Source organism: Orcinus orca, chromosome 15 (assembly GCF_937001465.1).
Source record: "Orcinus orca chromosome 15, mOrcOrc1.1, whole genome shotgun sequence".
Taxonomy (NCBI): Eukaryota; Metazoa; Chordata; class Mammalia; order Artiodactyla; family Delphinidae; genus Orcinus; species Orcinus orca.
The window spans coordinates 29,529,964-29,546,716 of NC_064573.1; positions in this window are offsets into that span (position 1 = coordinate 29,529,964).

Sequence of the window (16,753 nt, forward strand, 5' to 3'; positions counted from 1 at the left end):
GAATTCAAGACCTGGCCCCAACCAATTTCCAGCAGCCCCCAGCATTGTATGACTCACACAAAACAACAAACACAGGAACACAAAACCCACCCATCAGCAAACAAAGTACTTGAAATCATACTAAGCTCACAGACTTACCTGAAAAAGAATTCAGAATAATGACAGTTAAAGATTATCCAAAATCTCAGAAATAGAATAAAGAAAATACAATAAACATTTAACAAGGACCTAGAAGAAGTAAAGACCAAACAAACAATAATGAACAAACCAATAACTGAAACTAAAAATACACTAGAAGTAATCAATAGCAGAATAACTGAGGCAGAAGAACAGATAAGTGAGCTGGAAGATAGAATGGTGGAAATAACTGCTACAGAGCAGAATAAAGAAAAAAGAATGAAAAGAATGGAGGACAGTCTCAGAGACCTCTGGGACAACATTAAGTGCACCAACATTCGAATTATATGTGGTCCAGAAGAAGAAGAAAAAAAGAAAGGGTCTGAGAAAATATTTGAAGAGATTACAGTCAACAACTTCCCCAACATGGGAAAGAAAATAGTCAATCAAGTCCAGGAAGCATAGGGAGTCTCATACAGTATAAATCCAAAGAGAAATACACAAAGACATATTAATCAAACTAACAAAAATTAAACACAAAGAAAAAGTATTAAAAGCAGCAAGGGAAAAGCAAGAAATAACATACAAGGGAATGCCCATAAGGTTAACAGCTGATCTTTTGGCAGAAACTCTACAGGTCAGAAGAGAGTGGCAAGATATATTTAAAGTGATGAAAGGGAAAAAACTACAACCAAGATTACTCTAGCCAGCAAGGATCTCATTCAGGTTCAAAGGAGAAATCAAAAGTTTTACAGACAAGCAAAAGTTAAGGGAATTTAGCACCACCAAACCATTTTATAACAAATGCTAAAGGAACTTCTCTAGGCAGGAAACACAAGAGAAGAAAAAGACCTACAAAAACAAACCCAAGATAATTAAGAAAATGGTAGTAGGAACATATATATCAATAATCACCTTAAATGTAAATGGATTAAATGCCCCAACCAAAACACACAGACTGGCTGAATGGACAACACAAAAACAAGACCTATGTATATGCTGTCGACAAGAGACCCACCACAGATGTAGGGACGCATACAGACTGAAAATGAGGGGATGGAAAAAAAAATATTCCATGCAAATGGAAATTAAAAGAAAGCAGAGTAGCAATACTCATGTCAGAAAAAATAGATTTTAAAATAAAGACTCTTACAAGAGACAAGGAATGACACTACCTAATGATAAAGTGATCAATCCTAGAAGAAGATATAACAATTCTAAATATCTCTGCACCCAACATAGAAGCACCTCAATATATGACAAATGCTAACAGCCATAAAAGGGAAAATTGACAGTAACACAACAATACTAGCTGACTTTAACACCCAACTTACACCAATGGAAAGATTATCCAAACAGAAAATAAATAAGGAAACACAAGCTTTAAATGACACATTATGCCAGATGGACTTAATTGATATTTATAGAGCACTCCATCCAAAAACAACAGAGTACACTTTCTTCTGAAGTACTCATGGAACATTCTCCAGGATAGATCACACCTTGGGTCAAAAATGAAACCTCAATAAATTTAAGAAAATTGAAATTGTATCAAACATCTTTTCTGAACACAACACTATGAGACTAGATATAAATGACAGGAAATAAAAACTGTAAAAAACCCCAAACACATGGAAGCTAAACGTTATGCTACTAAACAACCAAGAGGTCACTGAAGAAATCAAAGAGGTAATAAAAGAATACCTAGAAACAAATGACAATGAAAACGCAATGACCCAAAACCTATGGGATGCAGCAAGAGCAGATCTAAGAGGGAAGTATATACCTATACAACCTTACCTCAAGAAACAAGAAAAATCTCAAATAAACAACCTAACTTTACAAATAAAGCAATTAGAAACAGAAGAAGAACAATAACAACAATAGAAAAACCCAAAGTTAGCAGAAGGAAAGGAATCATAAAGATCAGATCAGAAATAAATGAAACAGAAATGAAGGGAAAAATAGCAAAGATTAATAAACCTAAAGGTTGGTTCCCTGAGGAAATAAACAATATATATAAACCATTAGCCAGACTCATCAGGGAAAAAAAGGAGAAGACTCAAATCAACAGAATTAGATATGAAAAAGGAGAAGTAAAAATTGACCTTGCAGAAATACAAAGGATCATTAGAGACTACTACAAGCAACTACATGCCAATAAAATGGACAACATGGCAGAAATAGACAAATTCTTAGAAAAGCACAACCTTCTGAGACTGAACCAGGAAGAAATAGAGAATATAAACAGGCCAATCATGAGCACTGAAATTGAAACTGTGATTAAAATTCTTCCAACAAACAAAAGCCAAAGGACAGTTGGTTTCACAGACAAATTCTCTCAAACATTTAGAGAAGAGTTAACACCTATCCTTCTCAAACTCTTCTAAAATAGAGCAGAGGTAAGAACACCCCCAAACTCATTCTATAAGGCCACCATCACCCTGATACTAAAACCAGACAAAGATATCACAAAAGAAGAAAATTACAGTCCAATATCTCTGATGAACTTAGATGCAAAAATCCTCAACAAAATACTAGCAAACAGAATCCAACAGCATATTAAAGAATCATACACCATGATCAAGTGGGGTTTATCCCAGTAATGCAAGGATTCTTCAATATACCCAAATCAATGTGATACACCATATTAACAAGTAAAGAATAAAAACAATATGATCATCTCAATAGTTGCAGAAAAAGCTTTGGACAAAATTCAACACCCATTTATGATAAAAGCTCTCCATAAGGTGGGCATAGAAGGAACTTACCTCAACATAATAAGAGACGTGTATGACAAACCTACAGCCAACATTGTTCTCAATGGTGAAAAACTGAAAGCATTTCCTCTAAGATCAGGACCAAGACAAGGTTGCCCACTCTCGTCACTGTTATTTAACATAGTTATGGAAGTTGTAGCCACAGCAATCAGAGAAGAAAACATGTGCCACACCCTACTGACTCCACTCTTCAGATATATGCTCTCTAGAGGATATGCACCAAGAGAAATGCACAAGAATGTCCTTAGCAGAATTACTCATAAGAGATGAATGTTCATGAAGAGTGGGAGGGGAAAGTTAAATAAATTACATACAATGGAATATTCTCCTACACTGTAGAGAAAAAGAAAAAACTACAGCTACATGGTTAGGAAACATAATAGTGAGTCCAAGAAGCTAGATGAAAATAATATGTGACATATAATTTGATTGATATTAAACTATAAAACAGGCAAAATGATCCTATGTTAGAAGTCAGTATAATTACCTTTTGGAGGAAAAGGGGAGTGGAGATTGAAAAGGCTATAATTAGAGATTGGAACATGCTGACAATACTGTCTTGACTTCAGTGGTGATTATCCAAGTGTTCACTTTGTGATGAATAATTAAGCAATGTATTTAAGGGATTTTTTTTGTGTGTATTTTTTTTGTTTGTTTTTGTGTGTTTGACTTTTGCGTTTGTGTTTTGTACATTGTCGGTATGTATGTTATGATTTAAATAAAGCAAAACAAACAAAAACTTTTGTAGCAAAACACATTACCCATAGAGGAAAGATCAGAAGGTAATGGAAACGACTCATCTGATCGTGGGTCAGAAGTCCCTCTTTCTTGGTTTCCAGAGATCTCTGGATGCTTTTCCTTCCTAAGCCTTAGATTCTCAGGTCTTCCTTTGATTCTGGGAGCTACACTGATTTTTCCAGTAAAGCCATCTGTTGTTTATTTATCAGAATCAGTTTCAGTTGCTAATAACCAAAATACCCTCTCTTATACAACTTTGAAATGGTATAATTTTATCTGTTTTAAATATCTTCTACTAACAAAGTTCCAACTGAAGATTGTAATTCAGTTACACAAGCTTTTGTATTACACACACATTTAAAATTTTTCATCTATTCAATTTATAAATCAGTGTAATTCCAATTAAAACCTCTAGTGAGTGATTTTTGGAGGTTGACACATGATTCCATAGTTTATTGAGATAATTAAGGCCTTCCATTGGCCATAATTTTGAACAAAGGGATAGTAAGGAAGCAATTCTCTACTAAACATTAAAATATTTGCAGTGCACCAGTAATTCAAACAGTAAAACAAGCAGAGAAACAAAATATATCTGAGGAGTAAACAGTCAATCCTAGTCTGATTTTAGATTCTAAAAATGTTTCATTATACAGAGAGTAATTAGTGGATGAATGAGAATCATTCCTAAAAAACTGTTCAAATAACATTGTTTAGGAAGGTAATAAATGAAGATCTATACCTCACACCAAAACAATCTAAAAGTAGATTTCAAATTTTAAGAGTAAAGGTAATTATAAAATTACCAGAACAAAATATAAATCAATAATAATATTTTCTTGGGATTAGGAAGGACCTATTCTTTATTTTCAAAGGTAGAAACTGTAAAAATTAAAGAATTACTGATTTGACGTCAAAACATTAAATGTTTTTCTACAGGACAAAAACACTATAAATTACATTAAAAGACAAAAACTCAATAAGAAAAAATATTTTCTCCACATACGCCTGACCAAAGATTTATACCTTTAATAGAAGAAAACTTACTCTAGGCAATAAGATTAAAAAAGGGCATATCCATAGAAAATAAGTAAAACACAAAAAAGAGAAAATTATAAAAGCAGAACCACAAATTTTTGGTAAATATTAAAAATAATCAACTTCTTCATTAATAATATTAATCAGAGAAACCCACATGAAAAAAAAGTTTTTTCCTCAAGATGAGCTTCCAGCAGCCATATCTCTATAACATGCAACTACCCTTGGGTTCAGAGCATTCACAGGTGGATGTTTAACTTATACTGGGAATTTGTCAGAAGTCAGGAAGCCTGGAAGTTATGTAAGAGACAGAATCTAAGAGTGATTTGATCTGAGCTGCAACCAATTACTGTGTTCTCCATAGAATACTTACAGACTGCTGCTGTAACCAAGGGACCACTCAGCTCTTTGTACTTGCTAAGATTATTATTTTTTTTAATTGGGTGAAATTTCCAGCAATCTTTACTTTTCCCCACTATATGTTACTCAATCATTTGTCTCCTGATAACCTTGACTAACAAGAATAACATTGTTTTTACCTCAATATGCTATAGGGTTTCTAATTAAGTTTTGGTTATTCTTCTAATGTTGGCCCAACCCAGAAGACAAAATATGTTAAAAGCACTTTGCTATATGGAGATTTGCAATCTCAATGACTCACATTTGATTTCTTAAAGTTCATGATTCTGGGCTCCTTCCTCCATGAGGACACATTTTCTCCCAGAAAACTCTTCAGTCTTTGTGCAGTATCAAATGCCCTCTCCCTCAATATCATCAACACAACCCGTTGATAAAATAGGTATTTATCTCTTACAACAGTAAATGAGAATCCTACCTGGGCAGACCTTTGGAATGTCACCAAAGGGAAAAAGCAAGGAAGGGATTTATTAAGAATGTGAAGTTTGGTTTAAGACAAATATTTCAAAGTGGGAATTTGGTTAGGATTCGAGAAGGCCTTTTGATGATGGCCATTCTGACTGGTATGAGGTGATACCACACTATAGTTTTACTTCACATTCTCTAATAATTAGTGATTTTGAGCATATTTTCTTGTGCTTTTTGGTCATCTGTATGTCTTCCTTGGGAAAATGTCTATTTAGGTCTTCTACCCATATTTTGATTTGGTTGTTTGCTTTTTGATATTTAGCTACATAAACTGTTTGTATATTTTGGAGATTAATCCCTTGTTGTTCACTTCATTTGCAAATATTTTCTCCCACTCTGTGGGTTGTCTTTTCATTTTGTTTATGGTTTTCTTTGCTGTGCAAAAGTTTTTATTTTCATTACTCTAGAAGATGGATCCAAAAAGATATTGCTGTGATTTTTGTCAGAGAGTGTTCTATGTTTTCCTCTAAGAGTTTTACAGTAACCAGTCTTACATTTAGGTCTTTAATGCATTTTGAGTTTATTTTTGTGTACTGTGATAGAGAGAATATTCTAATTTTATTCTTTTACATGTAGTTTTCCCAAAACCACTTATTGAAGAGACTGTCTTTTCACCATTTTATATTATTGCCTCCTTTGTCATAGATTGACCTTAGGTGTGTGGGTTTATCTCTGGATTTTGTATCCTGTTCCATTGATCTATATTTCTATTTTTGTGCCAGTAACGTACTGTTTTAATGACTGTCACTTTGTAGTACAGTCTGAAGTCAGGGAACCTGATTCAGCCAGCTCTGTTTTTCTTTCTCAAGATTGCTTTTGATATTTGGGGTCTTTTGTGTTTCCATACAAATTGTAAAACTATTTTGTTTTAATTCTGTGAAAAAAACTATTGGTAATTTGATAGGAATTTAATTGAATCTGTAGATTACTTTGGGTAGTATTGTCATTTTGATAATATTGATTGTTCCAATCCAAGAACATGGTGTATCTCTCCATCTGTTTGTGTCATCTTTTGTTTTGTTCATCAGTATCTTATAGTTTTCTGAGTACAGGTCTTTTACCTCCTTAGGTGGGTTTATTCTTAGGTATTCTATTTTTTGATCTGATAGTAAATGGGATTGTTTCCTTAATTTCTCTTTCTGATATTTTGTTGTTAGTGTGTAGGAATGCAAGAGATTTCTGCACATCAATGTTGTATCCTGCAACTTTACCAAATTCATTGATGAGCTCTAGTAGTTTTCTGGTAGCATCTTTAGGATTTTCTATGTATAGTATCATGTCATCTGCAAACTGACAGTTTTACTCCTTCTTTTCCAATTTGTATTCCTTTTATTTCTTTTTCTTCTGTGATTGCTGTAGCTAGGACTTCCAAAACTATTTTGAATAATAGTGGCAAGAGTGGACATCCTTGTTTTGTTCCTAATTTTAGAGAAGTTCTTTCGGTTTTTCACCATCGAGAATGATGTTAGCTGTGGGTTTGTCATATATTGCCTTTATTATGTTGATGTAGGTTCCCTCTATGCCCACTTTCTGGAAAGTTTTTATCATAAATCAGTGTTGAATTTTGTTGAAAACTTTTTCTGCATCTATTGAGATGATGATATGTTTTTTGTTCTTCAGTTTGTTAATGTGGTGTATCACACTGATTGATTTGCAAATATTGAAGAAGCCTTGCATCCCTGGGATAAAAGCCACTTGATCATAGTGTCTGATCCTTTTAATGTGTTGTTGGATTCTGTTTGCTAATTTCTTGAGGATTTTTGAATCTATGTTCATCAGTGATATTGGCCTGTAATTTTCTTTTTTTGTAATATATTTTTCTGGTTTTGGTATCAGGGTGATTGTGGCTTCATACAATGAGCTTGGGAGCGTTCCCTCCTCTGTAATTTTTGGAGGAGTTTCAGAAAGATAGGTGTTAACTCTTCTTTAAATGTTTGATAGAATTAACCTGTGAAGCCATCTGGTCCTGGACTTTTGTTTCTTGACAGTTTTTTAATCATAGCTTCAATTTCAGTACTTGTGATTGGTCTGTTCATATTTTCTATTTTTTCCTGGTTCAATCTTGAAAGGTTGTAACTTCTAAGAATTTGTCCATTTCTTCTAGGTTGCTCATTTTATAGACATACGTTTGCTTGTAGTAGTCTCTGATTATCTTTTGTATTTCTGTAGTGTCAGTTGTAATTTTTCATTTCTAATTTTATTGATTTTAGTCCTCTCCTTTTTTTTCTTGATGAGTCTGGCTAAAGTTTTATCCATTTAGTTTATCTTCTCAAAGAACCAGCTTTTAGTTCATTGAGCTTTGCTATTGTTTTCTTTCTCTCTATTTCATTTATTTCTGCTCTGGTCTTAATGATTTCTTTTCTTCTACTAACTTTAAGTGTTTTTTTTTTCTTCTTTCTCTAAGGCTACAAACAATAAATGCTGGAGAGGGTATGGAGAAAAAGGAACTCTCCTACACTGCTGGTGGGAGTGTAAATTGGTATAGATGCTATGGAAAACAGTATGGAGGTTCCTTAAAAAACTAAAAATAGAGCTACAATATCAGGCAACAATCCCACTCCTGGGCATATATCTGCAGAAAACCATAGTAGAAAAGATACATGCACCCCAATGTTCATCATAACACTTTTAACAATAACCAGGACATGGATGCAACCTAAATGTTCATTGATGGTTGAATGGATAATGAAGATGTGATACGTATATACAATGGCCTATTGCTCAGCCATATAAAAGAATGAAATAATGCCACGTGCAGCAACATGGATGGATCTAGAGATTGTCATTCTGAGTGAAGTTACTCAGACAGAGAAAGACAAATATCACATGATATCACTTACATGTGGAATCTAAAAAAAAAAAAACTGGTACAAATGAACTTATTTACAAAACAGAAATAGAGTCACAGATATAGAAAAAAAGAAAACACTTATGGTTACCAAGTAGGAAAGAGGATAGGATAAGTTGGGAGATTGAGATTGACATATACACACTATTATATATAAAATAGATAACTAATAAGGACCTAATGTATAGAACAGGGAACTCTACTCAATACTGTGTAATGACCTATATAGGAAAATAATCTAAAGAAGAGTGGATATATGTATATATATAACTGATTCACTTTGCTGTACAGCAGAAAATAACAAAACATTGTAAATCAAGTATATTCCAATAAAAAATTGTTTCAAAAAAGATTAGATAAGGATTATGGTAGCATGGGAGAACTGATGAAAATAAAAAGGCAAAATTCTATTGAAAAGTTGATGAGTCTTTTGAGGAGTTCTTGTAATGAATAATCAGGTAATTTACATGAGGGAGAATTTCCTGGAATAATATTGTTATGCTAATGAGGAAAACAGAATAGTAATGTCATGTTTTATAGTCAGTAAGCTGGTGGTGGGAGAGAGTAGGTTCTTTCAGTCCTTAGTGCCCATCTGTTTATGGGGATATATGAGTTTGTTCTCCATAGGCTTCTAGCATCCTGATCTACCAAGTTTTCCAGACATAATATAATAGCTCTAAACTCCTCTTTAGGCTCATTCTAGAACTCTCGTTACTGATGGCTTTGAGAGAGAGAGAGAGAGAGAGAGAGAAAGATAATTTTCAAGCATGAAAGAACAATTACACACAAGGGTGTAGAGTGAGAAATTAAACATATTTTGCTAAGGACAATGTGAATCAAATAGCCACAATGGAACCTTTATTTAGGGAAATAAACAAAATTAATGAAAATATGATACAATACACCTGCCCATATTTTACCATTAATTTTCTATATGAACTTAAATGTTTGAGTTCTTGACATTAGGTAAAATTTTCCACAATTGCAAAAGAAATTCTTCAGACTATATTTCCTTTTAGTTTTGCTATGCTCCAGTAGCTTATGAAAGCTAATATTCTGGTAACAGTGAATACCTTCCAGATGGGCATTTGGCCAAACATTATTTTTCTCTCTTTCTATCATAAGTATTTTATTGACTAGAGGAGGAAAATAGTATCCCAACAACAGATAAGCAATGCTTCAGTTTATTGCCAAAGGTTATATTTTAATACTTTGGAAAAAGGAAGTCAAGTTAACTATAAGGTTTTTTTCTGATTAATATGATGAAAATCTAAAAACATCTGACCTAGCTCATTAACACCTTGATGAAGACAGAAGAATCTCTTGTACTCAATTTCCAGAGAACAAGTGCTGTTTGTGGCATTTTGATTTTTCCAGCCAGAGAACAGTGAGGTCCATAAAGTAAAATTTGCATATTTATAGGTCAGTGTGAATGTGGCAATTGTCAACAAAAGAATTGGTGTACTAAGGACCTTATGGATTACCTTATGAAAGGCAAATTGCCAGTTGGTACTGTATCCCTTCCTCTCTTCTATTTTCCTCTTCTCCCTCCCAATACAGCTCTATCATTGCCTTGCAAGTACACAATATAAGTCTACTACTACCTAAAAGACAGGTGCCCAATGAAGGTGGTTTAGAATGCCAAATATTCTAAGAATAAGAAATATTCTAAGAAATATTCTTAGAATTCTAAGAATAAGAAATATTCTAAGAAATATTCTAAGAATAAGAAAATTATTCTTAGTCAGAGATCATTAAAGTTGATAGAAACACTGAGGAAAACCAAAACATAATCTTTACTCCTGGGAAGCCAAAGGATTTAGCTGATTATTATGAAAAGGAGTTTATTAGAAATTTTTTTTAGATAGCTCATAGAATTGTTAGGAAGGCTGGAGAACCAGGCTCAAACAGCCAGGACCACAACCAGATGCTGAAATATGTCCCCCTGTGTTTATGAGCTAGGAGTTCCACGTTTAAGTCTCTGATTCTCTTACTTCCAGAGATAGAAAAAGAGCTACCATCAGGTTCCTCTTGAGCTCTTGAGTCAAAGTCTTGACTGTGTGTCTGATTTATGGGATCCAGTCCACTTTCCCAGACCACAGATGTGAGAGAACTTGAAAAGCAGATAATCCAGTATTTTTATCTTTCATAGGGGGACATATTTTCTCCCATGAAGCCTCACAAGGTAGGAAATTCCCCAAACAGGGAATGTTGTCAGATTTCTAACGGTCAAAATGAATGGTGCATGTTTACAGGGAGTTTACAGTTTACACTTTGGTGGACAAAAAATCAAAGGCCTGGGTAAAGTTGTAACAGTGTAGAAATTGCTGTTAGAAAAAAGAATGATTGAATCAGGCTGAAGTAGTAAAGAAATAATACCTGTAGTATGGAACAGGTAAAGCAAATAAGAATTATTAAGAGTATCACCTAGATAAATAACTTAAGAAAGGACATTTCAAGAAGAGGACATAGCACAAGAAAAGACTCAGTGGCCTGAAGCAATAGGTGGAGAAGTGTCCAAATTTACATTATTCTTTTAATGGGTTGCATGACTTACTTGATTATATCTATTAAGGACAAGAAGCAATTGAATCTTAAAATGCACCCTGAAGGACATTTGGTATTATGGTAAAAACTGTCACTGAAATGCAGTTGAAAATTCACATGTTGTAGGACCTATATAAAAGAGATATGTGAAACTGAAATTGATCAAAAAGATTGGATTTTTGCTTTCAAGAAGTTTATTTTGTCAACACAAGACAGCATGAAACCCACAGTAAATATTAATTTGACATAAGGATTCTCTGTTTCTTGAACTTCATATCTGTAATTATATTTTCTCAACATACTCTTTTTTGCTATTATAAATAATCATATCTTATATTTAAACATGTATTTCTATACCTAAAATGTTTCCTATCCCTGAATGCCAAATAGATTCTTACCTAGTATTCTGGATATATTCTTCAATTAGGAGTCTTTTGTGGATTCTTTTATGGGCTCCTGACTTGGAATTTTATTGGGTTCTTCTAGTGTGACCAAGAATGTTCTTAAATTTTGGATCTGTTAGATGTTATCAACTCAAGCATGCAAGATGCTAATGTGTAAACTGATTATCTGATTTTTGCAAATTTATGTAAAAAATATCTGTGATATTGCCTTTTTCACTGGAGACTCTTAATGGCTCTGTACTTTAAAGCCAAATAGTGTTTTCAGTGAAAGAACACTAAGACTGATTGGAGCTTTTGGGGAGTGCTGTTTGTCTGGTGACTTATGAAATTAAATTGCCTAGGAAAATTACTTTCTTCACCATTTTAGAAAGTTATAGTCATAAATGAATTTGACCTTTTAATTTTTCTCCTTGTTGTCAGCCTAGCAAAGAAAAGAATGTTTGTAAATTGTCTATCATTTTGCCCCTACAAAACAGATCAAGAAGGCTAAGATGATAAAAAGCCAGCTTGATAAGGTATGCACAGTCTATATATACAATTATCAAAGAAGATGACACTTGGGATAATAACTTATTGATATAGAGTTGAATTAGCCTGATACAGAGTGTTAGAGATAATCACATGCCAGAAGAAGATAATGTAATATGAACCAGTTTTCTAAGAGAAAGAGTGAAACTTCTAACATGTGAACCTACAATCATCTGAAAAATACCAGAGTAAAGCCTAGAAGGAAATGAACACTGATATGTGTCAGTAAGCTTAACCAATTATAAATTTTTGAGTTGACCATGATTAGACTTGGACCAGAGATAGATGGTATTTAATTCAATAAATATTGATAGAATAAGAAAATAAATGGTTCATGAAATGAATGAATAGATGCACTCAACACATATTTATTGTCTTCTATGTTCTGACTTAAAAAAATGAACAACATGAGAGTTGTGAGTTAAGTTTTACTTTGGGCAAAATGAGGACTATAACCCAGGAGACAGCATCTCAGATAGCTCTGAGAAACTGCTCCAAAGAGGCAGGACAGAGGGTCAGTATATATGTGATTTTGGTGAAGGGGGAGTACATGCAATCAAACACATATTTTTTTTGCAGAAGGTTTCTGCTAGTCTCATGAAGGTTACTGCTAGTCACAAGGAGCAGACGTCACAATGAAGGATTTTCATGCCTTTTTAGACACGATGAGATGTAAGAATTGGCCTCATAAGATCATCTCCTGAAAATATTTAACTATCTGAAGACCTGTTCTGACAGTTTTTCCCAGAGCACAGAGTGCCTCATTTCTGCTCTCCACCCTGAACTCCTTTCAGCAGTTGTTGAAAATCAGTGGCTGCAGCAGCTCATGACTTAATCCTTATAGAGTTAGATGCCAAGTGCCAATGGTAAGTGTCAATTTGTAGTTGACATATAGCTGCACATAATACACAGTTTTAAAGGCAAATTGATGAGATAAACATACTTCATTTGGTGTTTTTAAACAGTTTAAATTGAAACATATTTAAGATATTATTCTATTGACACAGAAATGATATGTCAGAGTTTAGGCCTTAGTTCTCATATCTACTTACAATCATCCTGTGGTGAGTTCATCCACACAAGTTTACATATCATCTATATGCTTATAGTTCCCAAATACATAGCTGCAAACCAGAACTTTCTTAAACAAGTAAAAATCCAATTGCCCACTCAACATCTTCTCTCAGTCTGATAGACACTTAAAACTTAGCATGCCCAAACTAATTTCATGATTATTCCTTCCAAATAATATGTGTGTTAAAGGATAAATTTCAAAATATAGTAAAATAATGACTTTCATAGAGATACAAAATGACCACCTGTTAAACAGTGTATTTAACTCATTGTTAATCAGGTAACCAGTAGGATGTTACAAGCAGTTCAAAGGATAATACAAAGAGTAGACACATGTATGCATCAGGAATATTGAAAGTAATGTGCAAATTGAGGCATAACTATCTTCTTCCGGCAGGAAAAGAAAGTCAACTGAATCGCTACTGGACAGAGTTTTTATGTCCACAGACAAGTGTTATTTTGCAAGGCTATCATTTATACACAACTTACGAAGTTTTAAATTCACTTAAAGCTCAAAAGCTTAAAAGACTCAAATTCACCCCTAGAATCAGAATCAGATAACCTGCAGGAATGTTCTCTAGAGTGCATAGTTAAGAATGAGGGAAAGAGAGGGGGAAGATGGTGGAAGAGTAAGACACGGAGATCACCTTGCTCCCCACAGATACACCAGAAATACATCGACACGGGGAACAAATCCTACAGAACACCTACTGACTGCTGGCAGAAGACCTCAGACCTCCCAAAAGGCAAGAAACTCTCCACGTACCTGGGTAGGGCAAAAGAAAAAAGAAAAAACAGAAACAAAAGAATAGGGATGGGACCTGCACCACTGGGACGGAGCTGTGAAGGAGGAAAGGTATCCACACACTAGGAAACCCCTTTGTGGGCGGAGACTGTGGATGGCGGAGGGGGAAGCTTCGGAACTGCAGAAGAGAGCACAGCAACAGGGTTGTGGAGGTCAAAGTGGAGAGATTCCTGCACAGATGATAGGTGCCAACCTGCACTCACCAGCCTGAGAGGCTTGTCTGCTCACCCGCCGGGGAGGGCAGGGCTGGGAGCTGAGGCTTGGGCTTTGGTAGGAGCTCAGGGAGAGTACTGGGATTGGCGGCGTAAACACAGCCTGCAGGGGTTTGGTGCACCACAGCTAGCTGGGAGGGAGTCCGGGGGAAAGTCTGGAGCTGCCGAAGAGGCAAGAGACATTTTCTTCTCTTGCATGAGGAGAGGGGATTAAGAGCGCTGCTTAAAGGAGCTCCAGAGATGGGTGCGAGCCACGGTTAACAGCGTGGACTGCAGAGACAGGCATGAGACACTAAGGCTGCTGCTGCAGCCAACAAGAAGCATGTGTGCGAGCACAGGTCACTATCCACACCTCCCTTCCGGGGAGCCTGTGCAGCCCGCCACTGTCATGGTCCTGGGATCCAGGGAAAATTTCACCAGGAGAATGCATGGCGCACCTCAGGCTGGTGCAACGTCCCACCAGCCTCTGCCACCTCAGGCTTATCCCGCATCTGCACCCCACCCCTCCCACCCCCCGGCCTGAGTGAGCCAGAGCCCCCGAGTCAGCTGTGCCTTTAACCCCGTCCTGTCTGAGCAAAGAACAGACGCCCTATAGCGTACTACACGGAGGTGGGGCGAAATCCAAAGCTGAGCCCCGGATGATCTGAGAACAAAGAGAAAGGGAAATCTTTCCCAGGAGCAGCGGATTAAATCTCCACAAACAACTTGATGTACCCTGCATCTGTGGAATACATGAATAGACAACGAATCATCCCAAATTGAGAAGGTGGATTTTGAGAGCAAGATTATTTTTTCCCCTTTTCCTCTTTTTGTAAGTGTGTATGTGCATGCTTCTGTGTGAGATTTTGTCTATATAGCTTTGCTTTTGCCATTTGGCCTTCGGTTCTATCCATCCGGTTTTATTTGTTTGTGTGTTTTTTTACTTACAAAAAAATTTTTTTAATACTTATTTTTTATTTTAATAACTTTATTTTATTTTATTTTATCCTCTTTCTTCCTTTCTTTCTTCTTTCTACTTTTTCTCCCTTTTATTCTGAGCTATGTGGATGAAAGGCTCTTGGTGCTGCAGTTAGGAGTCAGTGCTGTGCTTCTGAGGTGAGAGAGCCAACTCCAGGACACTGGTCCACAAGACGTCTCCCAGCTCCACGTAATATCAAATGGTGAAAACTTCCCAGAGATCTCCATCTCAACACCAGCACCCAGCTTCACTCAATGACAAGCAAGCTACAGTTCTGGACCCTTTATGCCAAACAACTAGCAAAACAGGAACACAACCACACCCATCAGCAGAGAGGCTGCCTAAAATCATAATAAGTCCACGGACACCCCAAAACACACCACGAGACGTGGACCTGCCCACCAGAAAGACAAGATCCAGCCTCACCCACCAGAACACAGGCACTAGTCCCCTCCCCCAGCAAGCCTACACAACCAACTGAACCAACTTTAGCCAGTGGGGACAGACACCAAAAACAACGGTAACTACGAACCTGCAGCCAGCAAAAAGGAGACCACAAACACAGTAAGATAAGCAAAATGAGAAGACAGAAAAATACACAGCAGATGAAGGAGCAAGACAAAAACCCAGCAGACCTAACAAATGAAGAGGAAATAGGCAGTCTACCTGAAGAAGCATTCAGAATAATGATATGATTGCAACAAAAGAATAAAATATCTAGGAATAAACCTACCTAAGGAGACATAAGACCTGTATGCAGAAAATTATAAGACACTGATGCAAGAAATTAAAAATGATACATATAGATGGAGAGATACACCATGTTCTTGGATTGGAAGAATCAACATTGTGAAAATGACTCTACCACCCAAAGCAATCTACAGATTCAATGCAATCCCTACCAAACTACCACTGGCATTTTTCACAGAACTAGAACAAAAAACTTCACAATTTGTATGGAAATACAAAAGACTCAGAATAGCCAAAGCAATCTTGAGAATGAAAAACGGAGCTGGAGGAATCAGGCTCCCTGAATTCAGACTATACTACAAAGCTACAGTAATCAAGAGAGTATTGTACTGGCACAAAAACTGGAATATATATCAATGGAACAGGATAGAAAGCCCAGAGATAAACCCACGCACATAGGGTCACCTTATATTTAATAAAGGAGGCAAGAATATACAGTGGAGAAAAGACAGCCTCTTCAATAAGTGGTGCTGAGAAAACAGGGCTGGTATATGTAAAAGTATGAGATTAAAACACTCCCTAACACCATAAACAAAAATAAGCTCAAAATGGATTAAAGTCTTAAATGTAAGGCTGGAAACTTTCAAACTCTTAAAGGAAAACATAGGCAGAACATTCTATGACATAAATCACAGCAAGATCTGTTTTGACCCACCTCCTAGAGAAATGAAAATAAAAACAAAAATAAACAAATGGGACCTAATGAAACTTCAATGCTTTTTCACAGCAAAGGAAACCATAGAGAAGACCAAAAGACAACCTTCAGAATGGCAGAAAATATTTGCAAATGAAGCAACTGACAAAGGATTAATCTCCAAAGTTTACAATTAGCTCATGCATCTCAATAAGAAAAAACCAAAAAACCCAATCCAAAAATGGGCAGAAGACCTAAATAGACATTTCTACAAAGAAGATATACAGATTGCCAACAAACACACGAAAAAATGCTCAACATCATTAATCATTAGAGGAATGCAAATCAAAACTACATTGAGATATCATCTCACGCCGGTCAGAGTGGCCATCATCAAAAAGTCTAGAAACAATATATGCTGGAGAGGGTGTGGAGAAA